This window comes from Anas platyrhynchos, chromosome 12, assembly GCF_047663525.1.
Source record: "Anas platyrhynchos isolate ZD024472 breed Pekin duck chromosome 12, IASCAAS_PekinDuck_T2T, whole genome shotgun sequence".
In the NCBI taxonomy this organism is placed as follows: domain Eukaryota; kingdom Metazoa; phylum Chordata; class Aves; order Anseriformes; family Anatidae; genus Anas; species Anas platyrhynchos.
The window spans coordinates 8467794-8494189 of NC_092598.1; the positions used below are offsets into that span (position 1 = coordinate 8467794).

Here is a 26396-nt window from a genome sequence, read left to right on the forward strand (position 1 = left end):
TATTACAAATATTTCAATTAAATTTTAGAAACTTTAGAAAACTTTCCTTCTTTTCTAATAGCTTATTGAAAATATATATACAGGAAATAAGAACTGCTAGCTAGAAAAACATAAAGGAATTTATTGTAATTTCCCAACATTCCACCACAATTTATAATTCTGAGATATTTTAATCTATTGGGATGGGATTGTTCTGCATTGCTCAGGTCAAATTGTCTTCTGATTTCCACTACTATTGAAATTCAAAAGTAGTTTCAAAACTCCACCCTAGATGTATGAATATTAGCAGATGTATGTACTTGTGGGGATCCCATATTCTTATAACCTGTACCACTTCTATTTCAAAATATTACAGTCCATCTGCTCACTTGCAGATAATTTCCACTTGTAATTTGTCCAAGGGAATGTGTTAATACATATTTCATGAATAGTGTAATAATCTTGATCTACCCATGCTGCTTGAGCTTTGACAAGGATGGTGTGACCTTGAGTTTAGAGGATAGTGCCAAAAACTGAAGTGGTACCGTCAAAGCAAGTACTTCTAAGATAGTTCAGGCTAGCACCAAAAACTAAAGTGGTACCATCTAAGCTAGTAAATACATCTAAGTACTAAGTAGTGCGCAAATGCTCTCTTGGATGTTTTAACCTTTTCATCCTAAAACACTTTTTGCTTAAGAATATATATGTGTGTGTGTGTGTGTGTATTTAAGTATACACACAAATGTTTTGGGGGACATATAGTTCAGTACACAGTCTTTCAGGAAGGAAGTATTCAGGTTTACTAAGTTTTAACAAAATGCTACTCTAGGAGTAGTTATTCACTGTTAACAGTGTGTTTTATAATTTATCTTGGCTTGCATAATGCTGACAATCTAAGCTCTTAACTGAGGGTACGGTTTAAAACTGGAAGTTCATATCTTTGGGAAAAAATCAGGAACATGATGCAAATATATTAATTTGAATGTACCTGTTTCTTGAAGATTGTTATGTGAACTGGAAAAGTCTAAAATTAGAAAATAAGAAAAGGATGAACCAAAACATGTTTGCTCCACTTAACCAGTGTGAAATCAAGGAAGACAACTAGCATTTCACACCCAGTTCAGGAAAAAAAAATATATACGTATATATACATATACATATATATACATATACATATATATATATTTAATTATGTAATGACAGGCTGTGGAAATTGGGAATCACAATTCTGATTCTGCATAAATTTATGTAAATGAGAAGGCCAAAGACCTGAAGAAAATCATGCAAAACGGTATTTGTGGATATAGGGGTTTTTTAATAGGCCTTTATTTTCTGCATTTGTGGATAAGCAATTAATCTTTTAAATGCCAAGCTTGTTTGGTTGCGAAGCATGATAACTTGTTGCATACATTTTTGCTGTGTGGCAACTGATTGGCTTATACCTGTGCATGCAGAGAGCTAGAGAAAATCTGCAGATCGGGTGAGCGGGTGGCTCCATTGAGGGCACCAATAATGCTGTCATGATTGAAACCAGTTGGATTGTTTTGCCATCCAGATTTTTTTCCATGCCTTTTTTGTTTGTTTTTTCCCTATGGCTTGGATTTTTATACTTATCTGATACTATAAAATGAACTTTAAAAAAAATAATAATTCATTTTGCTGTTATTGTTCTATTAATCAGTCCAGTAATCTGATGCTTCATATGCAGGTCTGTACATGGAGTAAGAAAAACCACAGGATCTCACTTATTGGCATTAGAACTTTTTAAACATTGACAGTAATTTCAGTGTGCTTGAAATAACGTTCCTCGCTTGTTAATTTTAACTGGAGCTTTGTTTAACAACTTGTTTATACCGATGGATGTTTTAATTCGTTATGGCTGTATATGTGAGAAATGTGGCTAGCAAGAAGAAGAAACATTTTCAGTATTAATCATTTTTCTCAGTATTGTTCAAAATCACAAGTGTTTTCAAATGTCATGTTTTTAAGTTATGAACTTATATTTAAAATCCTCTTACTTATATACATGCAACCTTACTGAAGTAAACAGGAACGTTTCTGACTAGCTAGTACTACAGCAGTAGGTGCATTTCCTATCTAAATAGATAAATATGTGGTTGTTAATATCAAATCATATGTAATTATATTTACAGGGATAATAGGACATGGATGGATGGCTACTAGAGCCTAACAAGTGCGTTAGATTTCAGCATGCTCAGTGATGGTTGCAATGTTAATTAACAGCATTAGAAAGGGAATTTTTTGCTACATAGGAAGTCTTCCTGACATGAAGAAGGAAGTTGATTTCAGCCCTGCATTATTAATCAGATCTGCCTACAGCTAAGAAAGTGTCACCTGTGTATATTTTGCTTTCTGCTGTGTGTTGCTGATGAAGATACTGACATACAAAACAGAAGTAATTGGATTTGTGCTAGAAGGCAACGGCAAAAGTAAAAAGCAGTGAATTGGAATGTGCTTTGTGACTGACCTTTGTGAAGAATGCCTTAGGCACCTCCATGTGGTGGCTGTCATTATTAATGGTGACTATAGATTCAAGTTTGTTTAAACAGTCATGCACATGAATTGTTTTTGCATGCATCTTATCTGCAATAGATCATACACACAATCTTTGCATGATGGCAAGGAGCAATAGCCTGCAGGTTCAGAGAATTATCCAAGGGACCTTTGGCCTCTGTATTCATCATTGCTGTTAGATTTCTTGGAGGTGGAAAATAAAAAAAACAACTTCTTAATGTACTATCCCGTGAGTAAGCAATGAACAAGATTAAGACTTGCCACATGAGAAGAATGCACATGAAGAGTGCACTAGATTATAGCTATTTCTTAGGTTGTATTTGGGATTGTTCCATAACAAAAAGAAGCTGGCCTAGGAACTGGCTTCCCTGGGAGATGGTCCATGGACAACTCACAGTCTGTATTGCTTTCATAAACCTAGTACAGTTTAAATAAAATAGACCTTAAGATTTTGAATAACAACTAAAACTAGGGTAACATCTGCTGTAGTAAAAGTGTGGGAAAACACATTCATATCCATCTTACTGCATCAAGTACCAAATAAATCAGAATAAGATTATTATAACCTTATATTAGATCTAAAGGTTTCTGCTGTGAAGAGAAACTTCTTTTCTTTGATTCAGCTCCTACTTACAGCTCACGGAAACCTCCAAGAACTCTTGTACTCAAACTGTTCTCAGGTTGTTTCCAAGAGTACATGAGTATCTGAGGGGAAAAAAAAATAATCTAATCTTGCAGTGAATAAATTTAGTTTTGCATGGAATATCATTGTAAGGCCATTGTTTTTTGTAATGACTCTGATGTCTTTGTCAGCCAAAATTGTGATAGTGTCTTATAAGCATATTAATTTTTTATTATTTTTTTTTTATGAGAGAAAGGTGGAGTAGAAAATTCAGTGAAACTTCTGCACCAAAGAAATTGAATGTTTTAGTGGGATAAGCAGTCCTGACAAAATTAAAATGAACAGATTTTCTGTATACTTACCATCTTGCAATAAGAGTGGATGATAAGTGACGATCAGGATGGGGGGCACTTGTTTGCTGTTTTGATTAAAAATAAAAAAAATTATACGGTCAAAACTTTTACTAGTCATTTATGTCCAAACATTTGAGCATCATGTTCTGAGCTCACTGGGAAACGTGGGTGTAAAGGTGATTCGGTACTTAGAAAACCCATGATGTGCCTGGTGCTGTGTAGGAAGTCTGTGTTTACTTCCACTTTCTTTAGAAGTTCAGAAGAATATTTATTGTATAGAATTCCTTCTGTGTTCTTACAGTTCTGACAAGAGTAGTATTGTTGAAATGAATTTCATCACAGATAGCATTATTTCTGCCAAAACACAGAAATTGTGATTTAGGCAAGGCCTTCTCTTGCTTTACAATATTAGGTAATATATAATAGATCTTTTCAAGTAAAAATGAAGCATTGACTAGACAAGTATATGTTTGGGCATGGAAGGTCACACTATGGACAGAAATTTATAAGAATAACTTTTCTTATGAGTAGGAACTTGAAGAAAATGGGGGTGTGGGGGAGAGGAAGAATACATAAACACATATAGCCATGTGCAGAGCAAAACACATCATTTTGTAGGTGCCTAAAGACAAATCCCAACAGGAAAAGTTGCAGGCTCTCTTTCTTAAAAACCAAACATCGTTGAATAAGTGGAGTGGTCTATTAGCGTGATATAGTTGCCTAGACCTCAGTGAGATGAGTCAGCTTTTCAGCAAACAGAAGAACGAGAGAAAGGATATTATTTACTGGTGAAAGCAATGCCTGTTGGTTTAGACAGATAAACAAAAGTTAGAAGGACTGCTAATAACCAAAGGAGCAAATGTAATTTAGGCTTTGGGAAAATAAATAAATAAATGAATAATAGATCAGGAAATTGTTTTAAAAGTAAATCTGGTAACAGAATATCTAAGTAGTTTAAACTGTTTAACTCTCAGATGTGCAGAATAGAAGTCTAATCTCTTTCTCTGGCTGCCACAGTTGAAGATTTATGAGATTTTGCACAAACCTTTTCTGTGTCTTTAAATGCATCTCCATTAGTCAAGGCTATAACATTTGCGGCAGGAGAAAAGTAAATCTCTTTAACAAAGTTTACCAAACTGGGGGCAATGGTTGGTATCTTGCAGGATGTAGTTGTCAGAACAGTGCTTAGAGGCTAAGAGTTGATTTAATCTCCTTCCCTCCCTCTTTTTCTCAGCAGCTATGCTTATAGTAAATATTTGCATTTAAAATTATAAGTTGCATATACTTGGATGTGATACATGCTGTTAAATCTAATAAGTGTAACTTTACTGGGTAGTTTTAAGAGAGAATGGTAAATGAGATTTAAAATATATATATATATGTTCTAGAAATTTTATATATCTTCTTCAGGTTATTAAAAAAAGCAACAGGCACTGAAAGTGAAGTAAGCATTGCATATATTTTTCAGTGCATCAGATAATTCAGACTAAGGTACTATTAAATCTTATTTGTGGTTTTTAGAGTGTTATTATTATCATTTTTCAACTTTTCCTTCACTCTTATATTCTGGGAGAGCTTCTACATATGCACACAACAATTTGCAGCATTATTTCATACATCTCTTTGAATTTATTCACAAAATGAAGTACAGACAGTCATTTGTGAGAATAAAAATGATTGCTATAAAAATGTTGTAGTTCTTTCTGTGCTTATGCCAAAGAAGCTGTTTAGTGTGCTTTTAAAGTAGAATTTGTTTAGCAAGTAAAAATTATTCTAATTTATTTATTTATTTATTTTTTATAATGCCAATATTAGCATGTTTTGCATGTGCTATGAAAGAACTATAGGCAACCATAATAATGTTTGTTTTGGGCTCAGCTTTTGTTTTTACATTGACAATTTTTAGCTGTGGAACCAATGCACTTCTAGTGTTCCTGTAGCTTTGTTAAGTAGGTGCAATGCCCAATGGGTACTGAAATGAAGTAATCAATAATAATAGAGATATTCCTCTTTTTTTTTTTTTTTGTCACAGCTTACATTTCTCATTAGTATTCTACTAGTAGTTCTGTGAATGATTCCAGCTCCACATCCAAATTCCAATCATTCTTTATGGTTAATTTTGAATAATCTGACAGGTAAATTTCACTTATATAACTTGTAGTGAGAAAATAGAGGAATTCTTCCATCTATAAATGAATTCTATAGAGAATGACCCAGTAATTGTACTTGTCTAATATTAGAGATCCAGTAGATTCTTGTAAATTCAAGTTTGTTTGTTTGTTTTCAGTCAGTGAAAAGTTCAGTTTCACTACTTGTTCAGAGGAGCAACCATTTCTACTGATGTTGTACAAAAAATGTAATTTTTTCTATACTGGAAAAACATATTTAAGTTCAAGGCTTGTGACCATAGTCATGCTTAACTTATATATTTTGTTAGGTAACACCACAATGTACTTAATAAGTAAAGCTAAGTCAAGCATTTCTATATACATCATTGGTCTTCTTATTTCCTATAGGAAAAGGGAAAACTTTCTAGCAAGTGTTCTTAAAAGAGAAACTTAGCACTTTCTTGGTGACATGTATGGCTTATTATGAATAACGTGGTAGTCTGTTTATTTGTAAACCTGCTGCAAACATTTTTTAAAGAAAATTGTGGATATTCAAATATTTTGATATATTCGTGGCAGTTTTCATCTCCATAGCTAACAAAGTATGCAATGATCCGTGATATTTTTACCATAGGTCTACACATGCCTATTTAGTTGCTTTTATTTTATTGCACTGTCAGACTTCTTTTCTGTATCTTGGTCATCAGGGACTTTCTTGAGAAACATGAAACTTATGAACTTCTTTACTGAAAGGGTTGTTAGGCACTGGAACGGGCTGCCCAGGGAGGTGGTGGAGTCACCATCCCTGGAAGTCTTCAAAAGACGTTTAGATGTAGAGCTTAGAGATATGGTTTAGTGGGGACTGTTAGTGTTAGGTTAGAGGTTGGACTCGATGATCTTGAGGTCTCTTCCAACCTAGAAATTCTGTGATTCTGTGATTCTGTGAAGGCAGCATTTAATTCAAAATTTAACTGTGACTGAAATACCTGAGTAACTAAAAGATGATATTTGATTATAGCTTGTCATAATGACTTTTGACTGCTGCTTTTTGTTGTCTTAAACGTTTTGTTTTGCAAAGAAGCAAGCTTCTTTGGATGGATAACAGATTTTGTGCAGAAGAGTCAAAGGAACTTCAAACCCAGCTAGAACCTGTGTCTTATTACATTATATTTAAGGCTACATTTAGATGTTTATAGATGTTTATATTTATTATCATCTGTATACTGTCAAATTCAGAAATAATTCTGGACTTTCAAGAGAGAGAAATGCAGGAAAGTAGATAGTCTTATTTTTGCTAGTATTTTTGCTACCTTTTGGAAAGTAGAATAGGTGAGACTTTAGAATGAGACACTGAGTCAAACTGTTTTGAAAGGGCATAGTATGTTTAAGATTAATTTACGTTTAATTTACGTTTATTTGCAGATAACCCCATGTACAAAAATAAGGGAATGAAGGTATAAGGTTGTTGGAATATTTTTTTTTCTGCAGATTCTTTAAATACAGATTTTCTTGGATTTCCTATTTTCCACTAATAAAGGAATAAAATTCCTCCTCCAGGAAAAACATTTTAGATCTGGCAAGAGCTCATTCTTTCTTTTTTTCTTGTTCTCCCTGTTTTGACTTAATACTTTTTTCTTTTTTTTTTTAACTACCAAATTCAACTTCAGATCATTTGCTGTGCTGCTTACATCCCCTCATAATTGTTCCTGTGTAGATTCTTATTGTCTAGGCTTGGATTTAGAAGAGAAACTTAAATAAAAGAACTTTGGGTGGAAAAAGGTCTTTACTAGTCAAACTATGTGCTTTGACAGGAAGGAGACCTAATACTTTTTTCCTTGGTTTGACTTACACTTCTAAGTATTCCTTATTCCACAGAATAAATCAAGGATGGAACAGTGCTACAACAGCTTTTCTTTAGCAGTTGTTTCTCACACATTTAACCCAAAAGTTCATCTGAACAGTTTTTTCAAAGGCTTATCCATCAGCACAACAGTAATAGATAACTTCAAGGTTAAAACAAGGAGGAAGTCTTTTGTTTTAAATTTTAATATTCATCAAAGTGGAGAACTAATGACAGTGAAGACATATATAATGCAGAGAGAAATTGGAAAAGCTTCCTTGCACATATCCATTAATGCACTACTTTATGGCTGCGGAAGAAATTTGTCACAGAAACATTTGTAAAGAGGCAAAAATCTTCACCATCCTTTTATTCTTGTTTCAAATACAGTGGCTCTCTATCTCAATAAATAATCACCCCTGGCAGTTTTTATATTGTGGATCAATGTGATTAACACATTAGTAGTCTTAGAATGATTACAAATATCACAGAGTGAATACTGCAAGATAGTATTTTTTACATGTCTATTCAGAATGTCCAAGGAATTTCTTTGGCTGTTCTTAAAATTCATTTGCATTGGGCTTATGTAGACTTTTGAGCAAGCAAGGATACAGGCCAAGAATGATTGCATGAATAGCAATTTCAGGTAAGCACTGAGAATGGAAATGAAAAGTGAATTTTAAGTTGTAATGAAGAGAGGGGAAAATCAGATATCCTCAGTAGAAACAAGATTATAATTGAAAAAGAGATAGAAATATAATATGAACAAATGCTTAGTCAAATAATCTTACATTTGTAATGTCAGATGTCAAATTCATAAAAAGGACTCTGCAAGGGAAGACCACAAATTGTAAAACATATAGAGAGAAAAATTAGAGAAGTGCTCTAGTCATGAGTATTCTTCTAGTGTGGTGAAATTTGTTACGTAGACTTTCTTTAAGAGTAATTTATTTAGGAATACTTATGAGAGAAGGAAACAGTAAAGACAAATGTTTGTAGACTTGTGTGCATTCAAAACAACCTTTGGGGGAGTAAGTGCTCAAGTTAATTTTCTACTTACATTCACTCATATTTGTTTTGTGCTTAGTTTTTGCCAAATACCATAAATTCACTGTTTCTGGAGACAAAAAATAAAATCATACCTCAGGTATTTGAAGATTATTTTTTTTTAATCAGTCATACCTTTAGCATGGTATGATTCCATCAGTATGGAATGATTGCTTTGAGATGGCTCCATTCAAGAATAGGAAGTCAATCTGAGTGATATTCATTAGGCTTTCAATTTGGACTTGAAGCCAAATTTACAGGATTGTAGCTTGGGTACTTGTATGTGTCACCTTGTCAGAAAATAAAAGCAATATAATCATGAAAAGTATAAATGAGAGGCTCATGCTATTTAAATGATCACATTTATCCTGTTAGCTATGTCATTTTTCTAATCAATTTACTAAATATAGAAGGTTAAGAATTTTTGAATGAGTATCTTCTTTACCTAACCATAATGAAAATGAGGCTTCCACAGTATGTGCCTTTGTATAAAAGTAGGAGCCAGTTACTGTCTGTAAGTGACAGTGTCTCTTTTTCATTTAATTCTGCTATGTGATTGCAACACTAGCTGTTTACTTTAAAATTAAAAATAATCTTGGCCTCAGGTAAGGCTAAACAAGCAGTTTATTGCTAGTCTCTGTAACTGTCTGTACTGTATGTTCTATGTAACTGTAATGTTCTATGAACTTCTTAATGGAATTTGTCTAACACTAAGAGTTGCCACAGAGTTGAGCATCATCTAAATAATAGATTTATTAATATGAAAGCAGAGGAAAAGTCATTTTGCCCAAACTCATTAGTGAATTCTAGCTGCAAAGGCCATCTAAACAGATCATTAATCATAGAATCACAGAATGGTTTTGGACAGAAGGGACTTTAAAGACCACTTGCCACAGGCTGGGACACCTTGCATTAATTAGAACAGGTTGCTCAAAGCTCCATCCAACCTGGTCTTGAACACTTCCAGGGATGGGGCATCCATAACTTCTCTGCACAACCTCTTCCAGTGCTTCATCACCTTCTGAATAAAGAATTTATTACAAATATCCGATCTAAATCTACCCTTTTTTGGTTTAAGACCATTCTCCTCTGTCTTGTCACTACACTCCCTGAGAGAGTCCATCCCCAGCTTTCCTATAGGCCCTCTCTAGGTACTAAAAGGTCTCCCCAGAGCCTTTTCTTCTCCATGCTGAAAAACCCCAACTCCCTCAGCCTTTCTTCATAGGAGAGGTGCTCTAGCCCCCTAGTCATCTTCATGGCCCTTTTCTGGATTCATTCTAAACTACATTTCTTAATCTTCCACCATCTTCTAAAACTCCCAAACTGTAAAAGTCTTCAAGAAATGAATGTAGACACGATACACTACAGATATACGAATCCCTAAAGATAAATAGGATGCAAATAAAAATGGAGGAACTGAATATTATGCAACTTTAAGTGTTGATCTGTACAAAAATCATCTAGCGGAGGGATCTGTTATCATTTCATAAATGGGTTTAATTGAGTCACAAAATTGCAGACCTACAGTAAGGTAGCAAAGAATATGAGGAAAGAAACACTTCAGTGTTCAAAAGTCTTTTTAAGACTTTTTATTAAACTGTATTTTATCTTATGAGCTAGAATTGAAAGCAAAGTGTTTCTGCAACACTGTTTTTTATAGATAAAATCTGTGGTATCTATTCGTCTATACATGTGCCTATGTATATTATTTTTATTTATATCATTATATAAATATAAGATGACAGATTCACTTCAAGTACATTAAGTTTATAGCATTTCACATTCTCATTAAAATCACTGTCAAAATAATAGGTTCACATTTCTGTTATGTTCTCATTACAACCTTCAGTGAGATATTGGAATTTTAAAGCCTCGTATATTCAAAGAATTAAGAGAGTATACAATATTGTTGTGACCTTTTCAATATTCTATAAATGGATTACTGAAAATTTTACTTTTCTTCTTTGTTTACTGCTCTTCTCTTCTTTGCTAATTTTGTGGGAGAGGGTTGAAATGGATGACCTTTTCAGTATTTCATGTTTTTATTGGCTACAAGATGGACCAAACTTGCACTGTACTGTACATTTAACAGCACAGTTGTTATATCCTTTCATTAAGTCATATAATGTATATACTTTTTGCAGTTATATGAAGCTGAAGTAATATCAGAGGCATTCACAGAATGCTATTTTCTTTCAAAAATGTTTCCACCACTGGTGAAATGAAGATCTGTAATACATAATTTTCAAGTCTAATTTTCTGACATTGTAGGTGTTTATGTATGTTTCTGATCAAACCTGTTCTATGTTCGTGTGTGTATTACTTCTGGATACTACTTTCATTTAGTCATTTACTAGTCTACTAGTCTTTTTTTTTTTTTTTTTTTTTTTTTTTAATAATGCTAAAATGAGAATACATATCTTTTATTCAGCAAGGCAGTACTGAGAATAGAAGGATGATATTTTCTGTTTCAATAATCTTTTAGTGTTAGTGGCTTGGAAACATTTCTATAAATGCTAAAGATCTGTTAGCCTTACATCTCTGAAAGAATTGCAGTTAATCTGGTGTGGGTTTTGTTGTTGTTGTTTTTTATTCTGGTACTGTGCTCGCTAACTGCTACTTCAGCCCAAACTATTTTTTTCAATGCAAAAAGGAGGAGTGTGACGGGTATTCAGGAGTAGGACACTTTCAGAAAAGGGGCAGAGGGGAGGACTTATAATATATGCCTAGTCTTAAAAGGAAGCAAGGAAGATTTCAGTCTAAATTTACATTAGTGATGAGAAACTTGTGAAACTTTGTGAACTGCTGCTTTTGGTTACCTTTTATGGTGTCATGGTCTTTTATATAAATATGAGTGTAAAGAAATGAGGTATTAATGATATTGGTGTGTTTCACTACCCCCAAAATAAGGCTCAGCTTATTTCTGAATTAGTCCTGGTTTGTAATGCTTGAATACTGGTTAAATAAATAAATAAATAAATAAATAAATAAATAAATAAATAAATAAATAAAGAGAGATAGTTGACAGTCTAATCCAGTTCAGAGGCACTGAAGCATTACTCAAGTAATAGACATGAGACATGGAGACACTAAGGATTTGTCTTACACTTTGGATTCTTTCTTACTTTATGTGCTAATTATGGCATAGAACCAATATTTTAAAATAGTTTTACCACACTAATGCCAGAAGGGGCCTGGCATGCCATCAAGGTGAATTTGGTACAGCAGTATGGATGCTATTGAGAAAAGTGGAAAAAACAAAGACTGACACAGCAATGCACTGCCTTTTTTTCTAATGTCTGAGAATAATCCCAGTTTTGCTGAAATTAATGACGTACATGGCTACTGTGTTTAGCTCCTAGAAGCAAGGATAATGATAACAAGCCATGCTGCCAAGCCTGGTTGTTATCAATGTCATTCTAAAATTTTAGCATTTTAGACATGATTTTTAAATGAATTCTACATAGTCCTTAACAATTAAAAAAGAGATTTTCCTTATATATAATATATTATTAATATTTATTTTTAATTTTATTATATATAATTAAAGAACCCAGGGTAACATGTTTGCTTCTTGAAACCTGTTCTTGCCAGTTGTAGTCTGTGAGATACAACCTTGCACTCAATAGCTGTATCATTCTTAGAGCTGCCATCAATGTAACTGCTATGTGAAATACCTTATGATCTTTCTGCCACCCATCCAGATAGTGTGAGCTTCCAAAGCTGCTTCAGACACCATTTATGCATACTCAGGGCAGCATTAGCAGACTTTGTGTGTGCAAAATGGTAAATTGGATATTTAGAATGGGCAGCAATTCTGGGAATTCATCAAGATGACAGATTCTGTAATCTTTCCTGCTGCCAATGGTGAAAACTGTATTTAAACTTTTGAAAACCATTCTCTGGAGCCAAACTTAGGAGTTCCTTTTTGTTAGAACTTTGATACATTTATTTCCAGGCATCACCTGGGATACACACACATGTACACTACAAAAAGTTAAACAGATTCCACATTTTAATACTGATTTTAAAAGACTGTAATTTCATGCATCTTCTTAGTGATTTTTTGAGGGCTTAATTGCTATGTCGTGGTAATGCTTATCAGAAAGCACTGAAAAGCTTTAATTACTTTGTACTTCGGTTAGTTATGAATGTATGCAAAATTTAACTATTTCCCCAGAAGCAAATAAAGTCCACATTTATTATGTTACATAAAAGTTATGGAATGATTTAGAATAATTAAGCTAAGGGCTGCCTTACTTGGGATTTAACTCATCTAAATGATGCATAAAATTAATCTTAGAAAATTATTTCACATTAAACTACTATGTGGAAAAAAACCATTAGAATCTTCTCAGAAAGTTTCACTATAGCAAATTCATCTTATGGCAGTAAATTGCAGGTATATTATGTAAAGCAACAGAATAGTAGTGGTCTTAGTTTTTCAAATAAATCCAATCAAATAAAACCGTCAGTGAAAAGAAAGATGGATTAAGTGTAAAAAGACAGAATTTAAAAGCACTAAACCAGAATAGCAAAGGAAATATTAGGCAACTTGAATAGAAAGCAGGGAAAATAGAAAGATGCAGGTAATAATAAGAAAAAATAAAAATAAATAAAAATAAAAATAAAATAACCACAGCATATTCTCAATATTGCCCTTGATGCATTTACAATCGGGGTTTATTACTACAATTACGTTCAATATCTATTGCCTATTAAAAACAACTTACATTCCTTCTGACCTGTGTTAGTTGATCCTCACCATTGACTAATGAGGATCAAAAACTGCCTACTTCTCTGAAGGGAATTGAATTACTATCATCGATGAGAATTGCTTCTGTGAGTGAGGTGAGATCAGAGGAATTATTCTATGTGACGAAGCCATGTTAGGAATTCCAGGGTTTACTACTTAAAACAAAGCCACAGTCTAAACATTATGAACAGTTTTATGGATAAGAACATGGAAGATGAAGACTAAATGACAAACATACTGAAAGTTGTCACAGTTGTTAATATTTTATAGAGCCCCAGAAGTGTGATTGCTCCAAAGAATTGATAGGTTTTCTATTCATTATGACTAGATTTTTATTCCTTTTTTTTTTTTTTTTCCTAAAGGTAGGTTTATGTGAGGAATGCTGAAACAACTTCAGTTTTCAGTCTAAGATACAGCTCAGAATTATAAAGTATTTGGGGAGACGATGCAAAGAAAAAAAAAGATAGGGGGTGGGGAAGGGAGGCATGAAAAAGCAGAACAGCTGTGCTTGTGAGGGTTGGTCTTTCTGACACTATTTGACAGTTTCTTCAAGGATAAGAAAACAGTTTCTAACCTAAATTGGACACTCTTCTTTTAATTAGCAGATGGAATGAGCCTTGCAATCCGTGAAACAGCTTCCTATAAATCACAAATGTGTATAGATGCAAAATTTCCATCTAACACATTCCTAGTCACTCTAATGCCAAGGTAAGTCAATCAAGTTATAATTGGCTCTAATTAACTTGGCACTCCCACAAGCTGCTTCATTCTTCACCTGAAGCTGGAGTTTCATTCTTGCCTTTGAAAATGCTAAAGAGAGAATTTGCTAGTAGTCTTGACAGAAGAAAGATTGTCTGACAGTATAAAACATAGGAAACAATTGACTAAATGAGAACAAATCTGCATATTTAAATGATCAAGACAGACTATGCAGGACTCACCACTGAACTGAGGGTGACAAAGCTCTGATGTTTCAGAAACTAGCAGCTGAAGGTTTGATAAACTACATAAAGCAAAAGGATCCTAAATATATGCAATTCCATGGTCACAGGAGAGCACTTGCCATCTATTCTTGGCTAAGTACCCTTCTCTTTATGTGGGTGTTGTATCTGCTGTGAGTGATCAACAGGGAGTGCTCTTCCTGTCTGTGAAACCTTCCTTTTACTTTCTCAGTGTGTTTGCTTTGTCTGTAAAAGAGGAAAATTAAAATTAAAAAAAAAAAAAAAAAAAGTGAATTTAGGCTAACCCATTTTTTTTGTTTGTTTAAAAATGTAAGGAAAAGCTGTGTATGTTGTATTATATCAGAACTACATTGCGTTAGGAACACAAAAAAGGCTTCTTGGGCATCCAAGATAATTCAAAGATGATGCTTAAGATTTCGATGAGGTTAAGTTCTACTGTTCTCTGCTATCTGGAAGACAGTACTTTCTTATAATCTCTCATTATCTTCCTGAATAAATTTTTCTGTATTTGCCATGACTCCCTTGGTGTAAAAGAAGAGATAAAATCCATTCCACTGTACAAAGGATAAGCTTAGTCATCATTTCTACATAAGGGAAAATGGTGCCTGCTATCCTTCCAGTGAAGTCAAAATCATTTTCAGATTTCACTGTCCTTTTTAGTAAAGTAGATGAGTCATCTTCATTTCTGTTAAAATATAAACTACAGCTTGTTAAGCTCAGGCCCTATATATACATCTTCCCTTGATGACAAATGGAGAAAGGTTGGATTTTAAGAAAACTTCAGTTACAGAGTTGTGCTTTCAGAAATACCTGATTATATCCCACAATAATGGTTTTTGAAGGCTTGGGAAATCCTAAACTTTTTTTTTCTTTTTTCTTTTTTTTTTTTTTAAGCCTAAGTGGTGTCTGGCCAACTCTGGCAAATTGTTCCATCATATGCTGTAAATTTTAATTTCAAAAAATTCAGAGATGTTAATGCAGGAAATCTTTAGGGACATAATGTGTCCTTAGTTCATATCAATGAGAATGATGTATGAAAAAGGCAAATATTAGTATCCTTGACTGTTATGATTTTTTCTAAGTTCGTTACTATTTATAAGTAAACAATATTGTAAGCTAACATTATTTATTTAATGAAAGCTTCACAAGAAAAACTTATAAGTCTTTACTGTAACAGCTATATATTGGCAGTAAGGAAAGCTCTGCTTTCTCAGCTGGATACTGGTAATTAATATCTTGCTGTCTAATTAGATTCTTTCCTACTCATTTGAATGTTGATTTCTGAAGCACACGTTCATGTTGCCAGCATGCTCTGTGTTCTAGTAGAACAGAACATCTGGCTGCCCACCAAGTAACGTAATACACGAAGGCAGGCCTTTCTAAGGAGATCTATTTCGTTTGTTATGAACAGAAACTCTTTGAGATGCAAACGTTAGATAGAAATGGTATATCATTACCTTCAATACGCAAAGAGATCAAGGTTGCTGTCTGAAAGTTCTGTAGACCTTAGTGATACAAAGGCTTATTCTAGCATTTTATTTTAATTGTAATGATGTTAAACTTACATTTTCTGTGGAACTTTAGAGCAAAACACAGTTCTATTTTGATCTGAGTAATTGGGCTATCTATATAACCAAATGAAAATTCTTAAGAACACATAGTAAAAAATAATGCTTTGTTGGAATATAATTAATTTCAAGAAGATAATTCTCTTAAGGAGCAGATATAAGCCTTACTGTAACTCAAAGAATTAAGTTGGATGCATAAGAGGAAAAGGTATCTACAGGTCATAAAAGTATTGTGATTCTTTAGAAACTAGTAGTTTATGTTTCTTCTTGCACTTACCCTGCAGACTGGTAGCAGCTAGCTGTGTCTCAGCACACCAAAGCTCACATGGCCATCTGTGCTTAGACTATGCAGGAACAGAATCACAGAATCACAGAATTTCTAGGTTGGAAGAGACCTCAAGATCATCGAGTCCAACCTCTAACCTAACACTAACAGTCCCCACTAAACCATATCCCTAAGCTCTACATCTAAACGTCTTTTGAAGACTTCCAGGGATGGTGACTCCACCACCTCCCTGGGCAGCCCGTTCCAGTGCCTCACAACCCTTTCAGTAAAGAAATTCTTCCTAACATCTAACCTAAAACTCCCCTGGCGTAACTTTAGCCCATTCCCCCTCGTCCTGTCACCAGGCACATGGGAGAACAGGCCAACCCCCACCTCGCTACAGCCTCCTTTAATGTACTTATACAGAGCAATAAGGTCACCCCTGAGCCTCCTCTTCTCTAGGCTGAACAAGCCCAGCTCCCTCAGCCGCTCCTCATAGGACTTGCTCTCCAGGCCCCTTACCAGCTTCGTCGCCCTTCTTTAGACCTGCTCAAGCACCTCGATGTCCTTCTTGTAGCGAGGGGCCCAAAACTGAACACAGTACTCGAGGTGCGGCCTCACCAGAGCCGAGTACAGGGAGAGACAGGCAAAGAAATTTGCCTCATTTCCTGAAGCACCAACACTGGTAATCAGTTCTACCAACCATTCTCTTTATTTTTTCCCCTATTTAGTATATCTATCTTTAATGGAATGGATATTGTTTGAAGACAACCAGTTAATCTGTGTAAGTTATTCTCAGTTGCGAGGTATATGGGCATAACTGCTGGTTTTCAAGGATTTCAGTGGTTTTGAGTATTGCTCATCTAGGTATTTGGGAAGGGAAGCAAGTAATCGGTCCCTTAAAGATCATGAAATTAATTTCAGTGATACCATGATAATCTCCTATGTTATATTCTGTCCAGTTTGAGAGGCCAGTAAAGGAAATTTTCAGTCTGATCTAAAGATGCAAGTTTGTTCAGTTAGAAAGCTTCATCCTCAAGACTGAGGAACTGATCTTAGATGAAGCTTGACAACCCTTCTGAGGATAACATGCAGACCACGAAAGTGCACTGTACTAAAATTTATTAAAACTACATTTTTTTTAAGAGAAATTGTCCAGTTCACAAAATGCTGTTGTAAATATCACTTTACATAAGCACATTAACGATCAAATATTAGATTACCCTTTTGTGATATTTTCTCAGCTTTAATTTTTATTTAATTGAAACGATATTAGTAGTGCTGTAACATTTAGAAGAATGGCTGTTGTAAGGTCAGGTGCTGTTTATCCAAAAGTACATATTTGTCCAGCAAGCTAATATTTTTAAGACATTGTAATATTAGCTGTATTATATAAATTTTCCCAGAGATTGTCTGGGGTGGGCCTGTAAGGTTTTAAAAACTATTGCAAAGAATGATTATAAATACTTTTTTTTAAAATGTAATGGAATTTGCACTGCCATAACATTCACTGATACAGTTTTGTCAGCTTTCTATTTGGAAGACAAGACTTAAATAATATTTCATGTGAACTAAGCTGTTCTGTAAATGTTTTGTGTATCATTTTTCTTTTCCTCATCAAATGGGCAATTCTTATGTAGTTACTGACTTTCCTTGCTTTCTCTTCTGACTACAGACTGGATGGTCTAGGTGAAACAAAACCAAGAAGTGCTCAGAGTTAATTTCAAAATAACAGTCATTCTGAATACTATTGTCTATAATGATGTAGAATGCAGTGATGATGAAGTATTTCATATGAATCCTCCACATGTAAGAACATGTTGTAATATAAGATAAATACATCAAAGCTGCATTGCATGTTTATACCTTACAGTTTTTGTACAAAGGATAGACTTCGTAAGTGTCACCTTTTTGGCAAACTTACTCAACCTAGCCCCATTTTTCATTTTGTAAGGTAGATAAGCATCCTCAGCTTCATAAAATCTGCCAAATGAGAAGAATTAGTCAGTGGTCCTCCTGGATCTCCAGCTTGTTATAAAGCTCCTTGTTGAGCTCTTAGGGGATGCTTTCTTTCCTGTCACACTGAAAACACTGAAAAATTATTTCTTAATGAAATACTTTTGTACAAAATTATCGTAGTTGCAAAAGGATTTATTAGGTTATTTTGATTTTATCTTGACAGTAGATTATTCTTTCTAATTTGTCATCTAGTATAGCCCATTAATCTTCTCATTTTTCTAATCTTTTATTTTAATGTCATATTTTTCAAATCATGTTTATTTTTTCTGTTGTCTATAAACCATTTTTCTCAGACACCTATAAAGAGTATTATGTGATATCAAGGCAGAAGATATTCCTTATGAATGAACGTAGTAAGATTGATGTAAATCTGGAAGACCCCTCAGCATTATTTCCATTGTTTGTAATATTAAGGGAACTTTGACCATCTTGCCTTCCCTTTCTTCATCTGGTGCAGGAATACAAAGCATCTTCTGCCCATACAGTGATTCAGAAATTTATTGTTGATATAAACAACTTCTGAGATCCTTTTCTAAATACTCCATCTGAGCTATTATACTAAAACCAGAGGTGGTTCTCTTTTTACAGCCTTCTTAATTAAAACTATTCAATGGAAGTCCTGCAGTAAACATCATGGTGGGTTTTCTTCCCTTCCTTAGACTTTCCCTATTCTATGGAATAGTGCCTGGATCACATACGCGTTAATCTATCAAAGTGTATACATCTCACTTTACCTAAGACAGTCCTGAGATTAACCTTGGAGATTTCCACTTACACATTATCTTTGGCTGTAGTGTTATATATAAGGGTGCAATTCACATTAACTGTGGCGCCATTGTGTGGTGAAACTTTCTTTGCATCTTGTTCAGTCCCTCCAAAACGGCTTCTCAGTTGCTTCTCACTTGAAGTCCTTTCATACCATCTCACGCCATCTCTTTTCCTCCTTAATGCAATTTTTTTTTTAGTTCACATAACAGTAGGAATGGATCAGATAGATTTCCTTTCAATATGTATGCAGGAACATGTCTGTATACATCTGTACATGTAATTTTACTGTTTAATCCTTTGTATTATGACAGGAAAAGCCTGCTGCTTTCAAAAGCCTTGTAGAATTATATCAATCCAGTTAAAGCATTGAATTTATCAGACTTCAAGCAGTCCTTCCAGAATACTTTTTATTCCATTTTGTCTCTTCAATTATTCACAAAATCTTGTAGATATGACTTTGCTAGAGCTCCATTAGCTGTTAAGTTGTCTGCTTTTGGTCCCTCCTCTTTGTGGGATATTTTGCTGTGGGATTCCAGTAGAGAATCTATGATAAATGTAGCTTTTAGAAGGGCTGTCTTACATATATTTTTCCTTGATTTTAAATAATTCATTTCAAAGTAGATTGGTCTCCTGAGTAAAATGTACATACTTCCTTCAGTACTAGATATTTCTGCTTCCTGCTGAAATGAGCTATTGCATTTTCTTTTAAGTATGTACCAATAATTTTAGTAGAATTAGCTCCTACAGGCACATGCTTAACATATCATAATAACATTTCCTATTCCTCTCAATTCATTTATGCAAAATGAGATAGAGGAGTTTGTTTGTTTGTTTGTTTGTTTGTTTGTTTGTTTGTTTTTATTTCTTTACTCTGCCCACAAGATTATTTATCCCAAATAAGTTTTAAAGACTGGGAGAAACATGGAAACAACCATTCGTTTATCTTCTATGTAATGCTCCTCTGAAATGATTAATTTCTCTTGAAGTCGGAGTACTTTAAATCTAAGCAACCATTGAGATTTATTTGAAACTTTGATATTGTAATGAAAATTCTCCTCTGAAGGCTGATTTTTCTGATTATAAAATTTCTGCATTGTACTGATTCTTGTAAAACCAAGAAAACCTTGAACTGCAAGATCTGTTTTTATGTTGAAAGGTACTTATGTTGTAAGTAATTGTTGAAGACACATTTGTAAACATTGTTACAACTAAAGGAAATAAAACATTTTTTTTTTTTCCCTAGAGGGCAGTTCTTAATTTCTTCTTATCTACAATGGAAAGTATTGATAGACTGTAGTGATGAGTAGATACAATCTTCATAACCGATCATCCTAAATGTCATGGAAACAGGCAGGATCTAAATGAGTAAGATGGAACCAAGAGGAGACTGTAGAGACCAGGAGACTGGTGTTTAGGGAGTGGAAGGGATAGCTAGTGAAATTCAAGATGTTTCATTGAAATACTAACCAAAAATCATTTGTTATTGACGTCAAAATTATTTCATCTGACTCTTTAGAATCTGGTTTGTTAATGAAGGTTATTTTACTTAAAGGTCTTCTCAGGTTTGCATAAAAAAATGTGGTCTACCAAAAGTTATCTCACACTGAACTTCGAAAGCAGCTTTTTTTGTTTAACATCGAATAGTAGACATTGCAGTAGTAAGGGTTTGTAGAGTTTCATCTCAAAATTTGCAGTACTGCTGAAATAATTAGAAGCAAAATAAGGTCAGATGAAACCTGGTATGGAAAACCATATCTGACCTGGAAGTCCCTCAATTGAAAGAGGCAGGAGTACATAAAAGTACTAGGGAAGGCATTTCATAAGCATTTCCTGTTCTCATACTATTCCCTAGGCACTACTTTTTGGGTATTTTCAGATAAATGGTTCTGTCTCATTCAGTTGGCTGCTCTTATGAATATAGTGAAATTTGTCTGGGGCAGTTAAAAAAATAAATAAATTTAATTGTTTATCTCTAGACTTAGTAAATTACAAGTCTGTCTTACATCTTCTTGAACTCTATTACTCCATAACCTTTGACTGGAAGCAGCCTCTTGAACAAAACTGAAACTGCAGCAAATCATCTTAAAATTTGAGGTTGAAAGAGAAAGAAAACATGATATTTCATTGAAAATCATAATGACTGTAATAATCTCCACTCTAATTTCTGTCCCCAAGCCAATAATTATAAGAGAAAGACGCTAGTGTTCTATAACTCAGTGTCTTCAACTGTCTGTTTTAATGTAGCAATAAAGCTTTCAAAAGCACTAAAACCACTGCAGTGCAAAAGTAGCTGATTAAGGTTACTGTTAGGGTTAACAACAAAGCCAGGGAGAGAAGAGATCATTTCTGAATTTTTAACAAATAAAGAAGTGATTAAGACTATTTTTCTGCATAGTAAAGCTAAATTTGTCTATAACTACATGCCCAGCTGTGATCAGGGTCTGGCTTATTCCAGATTTGTTGAGTAATAGCTTGTAGTAATTTTTTTAAATTCAGATAGAATCTTTTACTGTTGAAGTCATTTTCTTCTTTTTGCCTTCAATATATGAACATAGGAAAGCTGGTATCTATGGAAAAAGATAATATCTACCATTAACAACACAAGGTTTTGGAAATCTTATGAACCTGTGTGTGAAAATCTTATGAAATCTTCTGTTTTTTTACTGATGTAATAGGGGCAGATATATGGATATCCCAGTCTTGTGTCTCTTTCGTTTCTGGGTCTGCACAAAATTCATGTTCATTATGCTAAAAATACAATGGGTTCAGTGTATTCAGCCAGCACAGAGCTTTAGCAAACTGCACCTGGCAAGTCTCTCCACACCAGCACATAGCATTTCCTGTTCATTTTAGTGGGTAATCCACAAAGTGCTGGGGAGTCTGGTCCCTCTGGTTTACATTCGTCTAGTTAAGGGGGATAGAAGGACAGAGGTTTCCCAAAGGTCAGTTCAGAAAGACTGATAGGTTCACTAGAAACTCAGACTGGCAAACTGACTCTGATAACACCAAATGTCTTGCTGTGCGAAATTATGTCATCGAATGTGTGTGAACTTCAAATCACACATTCATATGTGGTAGTAAGATTAGTTGGATAATGCATCCTCCTCTATATGAATAAATGTACTGAAAGATGGTTCTTATGCTTTTGACTGGGATAATTTTCTTGATAGAGGCTCATATGATGCTGTGTTTTAGATTTCTGATGAAAATAGTGATGATAATACACTGGTGTTTTTATTTGTTGCTGAGCAGTGCTTACACAGAGTCAAGGGCTGTTCCGTGCTCCAGAGTAAAAGCTGGGATAAAGAAGGAGAAGGGAGGGACATTTGGAGTGATGGTGTCTATCTTCCCAAGATACCATTATGTATGACGAGCCCTGCTTTACTGGACATGACCAAACACCTGCCTGCTGATGGGAAGCAGCAAATTAATTCCTTGATTTGCTTTCCTTGTGCACACAGCTTTTGCTTACCTAGTAAGCTGTCTTTATCTCAACCCATGAATTCTCACACTTTTACCTTTCCTATTCTCACCCACATCCCACCTGGGGAGAGCAAGTGAGTGGCTGGGAAGTGCTGAGCTACCACATTTTATAAATCTTTTTTTTTTTTTTTTTTTTTTTTTTTTTTTTTTTTTTTTTTTCAGAACTGACCAGCACTGGTCTCTTACATCATCGTATATTTTTCTTCTTATCTCAGGAAGGTATGCATTATGCTATTGTACTAACAGTGTGTATAGATAAAATAAAAAATAATCTGTCTTTGCTTGAGCAACCATTTGACAAACTAATGTGTTGCAAAGCCCATCTCATCTCTGAAGAAAGTTGCAAAGGCTTTTCTGGGAGTAATTCTACACTGTAAGGAAGTGATTAAGGGTACAATGGATTTTTTTTTTCTGTCAGATTTCAGTTGTTACCTCTGTTTGCCTGTCTTTTTAATCCTTTACATTTCTTCCTTCACTTAGCATGCGAGTTTGTGTGGGAGGAGATATGTTAATCAGAGAGCTATGTCCATGCGTGTTAAGAACAGATTTCACTCAAAATAAATAAAATCAGGTCTCATTGCAGTAGCTGAACTCAAGAGGTCACTTTCATTTCTGATGTTTATGATTCCATGGCTGTAGCCTTTAATTTGCATGCATTTTATACATCTTTTACATCAGAAGAGGGACCCTATATTTTGGAGTGATAATGCAAAATTTGTTGATGCTTGTAGTTACTTTACCTGTATTAATAAATACCAGTAACTTAAAATGTTTTGAGGTTACTTATTAACTGGCTAATAATAACACAGAAATTTCCAGGTACCAATTTTCTGAGTGTTATTTTGATGTAAAAAGTGAAATGTGGGAGGATTTCATCTGGTTTTGCTTCTTTTTACTTTTTATTTCAGTGAGATTCAAGCAATAATCGTCATTATTGTTGTCATTTGGATATTTTTAAGAACATGCAACAGCAAATTTATTGATAGAAATAATATGGATACTTGTATAGGTTATATTTTTCAGGGTTAGATTATGAGCCAGTTAGTCCATATAAATCTGTTGTTTTTGTAACATGTACCTTAATCCTTACTGACATGGAAGAAATTAGAATATGGATTTGTTTGTAGTATCTGGGAATCAAGAACTGGTAATACCTCAATAGAAATGAAAAGATAACAGCATTAACCCCATCTTGAAGTTCACTAGTGTAATTCTTCTCAGAATCTGTGCTATGTTCAGTTAACAGGGTAAGTGCATACAATCTCCATTAAAACTAAACAGCATTCATTCTTACTGTTAGTGATGTTTTTTTAGTTCATTACTTCTGCATTTCATGGAGTCCTGTTATTTTGCTATTCTTACTCCTTTGCCATGTGTGTATGTATAGGTATGTATATATATGTATATAAAATACATATGCATAACAGCAATATTCTTGCTGGTAGGGACCAGCTCCTTTTACTAATAGGAAGATATTAAAGGTGAAACTAACACAATAATAATTTACTAGGATGGTTTAAGTGTATAGGCAGGATAAGATTTACAAGCAATTTTAATATTTAGCTGATACAGTTGGTAAAATAACAGAGCGATTGTTCTCAATTTATGTTTAGCTTTGAAATGCTGTTTCCATTTTTGAAGACTATAGCATGTTTTGCTTAATGGTTTATTATGTTTTTGTTGTGTTTTTTTTTTTTTCTTTTGTAAGGTGTTATGTATCAGTTTGTTCATTTTCATAATAAATTATATAATAAACTAATTTTCATTTATAAAGAGATTGTGGCTGAGAAGCATGGATGAAGGCAACTTTTTGTCTTCAGAGGAGATTAATCCCTTATTTTTACCTTGCAATTAAGGTAAAAAGTAGTCTTTTTCCTCATTGGCTGTAGTAAGATTTAGGAAAATGTATTCATCTTGCATATAGCTGTGCAAGGTGCTGAGCTTCTGTGGCTTCTTAGAAAAAGGACAGACCTCATTTCAGTGGGTGAGACAGAGATTTCATTCCATGTCTGCTGCTTAACAGTATCTACCTGGTTTTCCTCTGTAGTCAGTGCTGAGTAATTTATGATAGTTTATTCCCTTGGTGAAAGCAGGATAGCTTACCTCCTGTGTTTAACACTCTTCTCACGTACCAGGAACATGTTTGTAAGACTGTGACATGTTCTCCAGCAGAGCTGGAGAAAGCCCCTCTGGCTTCTCCTGGTCCATCTCTTGACCCTTTAAATCACTTCTGCTTCCAGGTACCTTGATGTTTGCCTTTATCTTCCCCTTAGCTCCCTCCTGTGCTGCACAAAATTCCTTTTGGAGTTCTTGCAGGTAATTATTGATCATGTCTTTTCCTCCAAGGTGGTAAATTTAAGAAGCTGTAGGGAGAAACAAAGTACACTTTTTGTGTACAAGACTTAGGAAGTTCTATTAGTTTTTGTTTTTCTGTGAATGCTTCATAGCACAGAGCACTGAGCAAATGTGTCCCTTAAGAGAACATACACAAATTAATTGTGTGGTTGCAGTGAACAGAAGAGATTTGCTGGGTCTGTTTTACTTATCACAGTTATTTACCCTATGGGACGTAAGTATGGGTCTCATGCTTTAGTATATGTGGTTTAGGCATGTAAAAGTAACTTCCTAAATTTTGAAGATGTATTGTGGAACCGAAGCAACGCTTTGTAGTGTGTCGCTATTTTGCCAAGTATTTTAGTGGAATTTATCTTAGAAACTACAGTTGTAATTATCAAAATACTTGGGATAATAATTAATTTAATATATAGTCATTTCCCAAGATGAAAGATTTCATCCCCGCTTTCCTTTCCACTCACCACCAATTTTTTCAGTCATTTAGTGGGAAATACCAAGGTACGTTCAAGGTACGTACGTATGCAGACCTGAACAAGTTGTTCTCCTGTTCAGGTCTGCATACTGTATTTTTTTTTCTTTACTTTTTTTTTTTTCTTTTGCTTGCCTGGATGCAATGCCTGACCAGTCCAATCCACTGTGGGTAGCTAAGCTTCTTTGGAAAGGGTATGCAGATCAATTAACATATCAGTCAGCTGCTAGTGGTATCTATACACCTTCTAATGCAAAAATAGTATTAAGAATAGTAATGAAGATGAATTTCTTTAGTATTAAATTGCTCAGTTTTCAATTTTTCAAGTCTGAATATGCCATAACGTATCTGTTAAAAATAAATAAATAAATAAATAAATAAATAAACCTTCATCTGCACAGAAGTGTTAACTGCTAGTTGTTATAACATCTTATTATTTAAAATCTCCATTTTCTCAATGAAAAAGGAATGAAAACTTCCACTTACCAGGCAGATATCTTCAACCACCTCCTTCTCTTTTTCTTCAAAGTTTCTTATTAAAAGCTTTCTTCATGTGTGAGATAATTATGTGTTTTGGATGAGAGGAAGACTGTGAAAGTAAATATTTTAGTTGTTTGCTGGCCCAACGGTGAAGAAAATGAATGGGAAGAGCCCACAGAGCTGTGGAATGATGTCTAGGGCTGGTTGCCTCCTTTGCAGTTTGTCAGACTGTCCCAAAGTCTGACACAGGGGATCATAGGCAGTACTGCAAAATACTGGCAGTGTCTTAATCTGCATCATTGCAGCACTCAGGTCAAGCTCTGAGACTAGCTGATTTTTGTGTTATTGCTTTAGGTTCCTTTCATAGGAAGAAAGTGGAAAAAAACTATTCTCCCCTCTCCCCTTTCCTCTTTTCCTAGTACATGAACACAATGTCAAATATCCTTCTGTTTTATCCTTCAATCCAGGTAGTGACAAACTAGAGCCTTTTTAACTAGAACACAAAATAAATAAATATTATGCACATCTGACAGTGTTCTTCGAGCAGTTTCCTCATAATTTTTTTCTGATAAATTAATATTGATATATGTGCCTATGAGAGTCCATGCACTCAATTGATAAGTTACCAGCATATGTTTAATAGTCAGTGACTTGTGTGATTTATTTAGGGTATTAGCTGCATTATGACAACTCTCTAGGTGTCTTTTTGCGAGTACTGAGACAGCAATGGAACAACGGAACTTTTACTTCCATGTAAACATTTCAAGGAACACTGATGTAAAACTTA

The 26396-nt window shown here is 34.3% G+C and overlaps 1 long non-coding RNA gene across 4 annotated transcripts in view; it reads left to right on the forward strand.

The window, feature by feature from the left end:
* The window catches only part of LOC101794071 (uncharacterized), an 87300-nt gene that overhangs the window by 8048 nt on the left and 52856 nt on the right, over window positions 1–26396 (forward strand). The window contains exon 1 of one of the 4 annotated variants that reach the window (XR_011812249.1): window positions 13955–14233. The exons of the other annotated variants lie outside the window; for them this stretch is intronic. This is a non-coding gene — a long non-coding RNA (uncharacterized lncRNA). Of the gene's footprint in view, window positions 1–13954; window positions 14234–26396 lie in introns of those variants that run through there. 4 annotated transcript variants of the gene reach the window in all.